The sequence below is a fragment of the Bison bison genome, unplaced genomic scaffold (assembly GCF_000754665.1).
Source record: "Bison bison bison isolate TAMUID 2011002044 unplaced genomic scaffold, Bison_UMD1.0 scf7180017864334, whole genome shotgun sequence".
NCBI lineage: Eukaryota > Metazoa > Chordata > Mammalia > Artiodactyla > Bovidae > Bison > Bison bison.
Genome location: NW_011494906.1, coordinates 226,900 through 228,887, shown reverse-complemented (window position 1 = coordinate 228,887; position 1,988 = coordinate 226,900).

Here is a 1,988-nt window from a genome sequence, read left to right as displayed (position 1 = left end):
AGGGTTCATCTAGTCAAGGCTATGGTTTTTCCTGTGGTCATGTATGGATGTGAGAGTTGGACTGTGAAGAAGGCTGAGTGCCAAAGACTTGATGCTTTTGAACTGTGGTGTTAGTGAAGACTCTTGAGAGTCCCTTGGACTGAAAGGAGATCCAACCAGTCCATTCTGAAAGAGATCAGCCCTGGGATTTCTTTGGAAGGAATGGTGCTAAAGCTGAAACTCCAATACTTTGGCCACCTCATGAGAAGAGTTGACTCATTGGAAAAGACTCTGATGCTGGGAGGGATTGGGGGCAGGAGGAGAAGGGGACGACAGAGGATGAGATGGCTGGATGGCATCACTAACTCGATGGACATGAGTCTGGGTGAACTCCGGGAGAGGTAATGGACAGGGAGGCCTGGCATGCTGCAATTCATGGGGTTGTAAAGAGTCGGACACAACTGAGTGACTGAACTGATCTGAACTGAACTGAAGGCAGTTCTATTTCCAGTTTTTTAAGGAATCTCCACACTGTTCTCCATAGTGGCTGTACTAGTTTGCATTCCCACCAACAGTGTAAGAGAGTTCCCTTTTCTCCACACCCTCTCCAGCATTTATTGCTTGTAGACTTTTGGATCACAACTATTCTGACTGGCGGGAAATGATACCTCATTGTGGTTTTGATTTGCATTTCTCTGATACTGAGTGATGTTGAGCATCTTTTCATGTGTTTGTTAGCCATCTGTATATCATCTTTGGAGAAATGTCTATTTAGTTCTTTGGCCCATTTTTTGATTGGGTCATTTATTTTTCTGGAATTGAGCTGCAGGAATTGCTTGTATATTTTTGAGGCTAGTTGTTTGTCAGTTGCTTCATTTGCTATTACGTTCTCCCATTCTGAAGGCTGTCTTTTTACCTTGCTTGTAGTTTCCTTTGTTGTGCAGAAGCTTTTAAGTTTAATTAGGTCCCATTTGTTTATTTTTGCTTTTATTTCCAATATTCTGAGAGGTGGGTCATAGAGGATCCTGCTCTGATGTATGTCAGAGAGTGTTTTTCCTATGTTCTCCTCTAGGAGTTTTATAGTTTCTGGTCTTACATTTAGATCTTTAATCCATTTAAAGTTTATTTTTGTGTATAGTTTAGAAAGTGTTCTAATTTCATTCTTTACAGTGGCTGACCAGTTTTCCTAGCACTACTTGTTAAAGAGATTGTTTTAATCCATTATATATTCTTGCCTCCTTTGTCAAAGATAAGGTGTCCATAGGTGCGTGGATTTATCTCTGGGCTTTCTATTTTGTTCCATTGACCTATATTTCTGTCTTTGTGCCAGTACCATACTGTCTTGATGACTGTGGCTTTGTAGTAGAGCCTGAAGTGAGGCAGGTTGATTCCTCCAGTTCCATTCTTCTTTCTCAAGATTGCTTTGGCTATTCGAGGTTTTTTGTATTTCCATACAAATTGTGAAATTATATGTTCTAGCTCTGTGAAAAATACCTTTGGGAGCTTGATAAGGATTGCATTGAATCTACAAATTGTTTTGGGTAGTATATTCATTTTCACTATATTGATTCTTCTGATCCATGAACATGGTATATTTCTCCATCTATTAGTATCCTCTTTGATTTCTTTCACCAGTGTTTTATAGTTTTCTATATAGGTCTTTAGTTTCTTTAGGTAGATATATTCCTAAGTATTTTATTCTTTTCATTGCAATGGTGAATGGAATTGTTTCCTTAATTTCTCTTTCTGTTTTCTCATTATTAGTGTATAGGAATGCAAGGGATTCCTGTGTGTTGATTTTATATCCTGCAACTTTACTATAATCATTGATTAGTTCTAGTAATTTTCTGATGGAGTCTTTAGGGTTTTCTATGTAGAGGATCATGTCATCTGCAAATAGTGAGCGTTTTACTTCTTCTTTTCCAATTTGGATTCCTTTTATTTCTTTTTCTGCTCTGATTGCTGTGGCCAAAACTTCCAAAACTATGTTGAATAGTAATGGTGAAAGC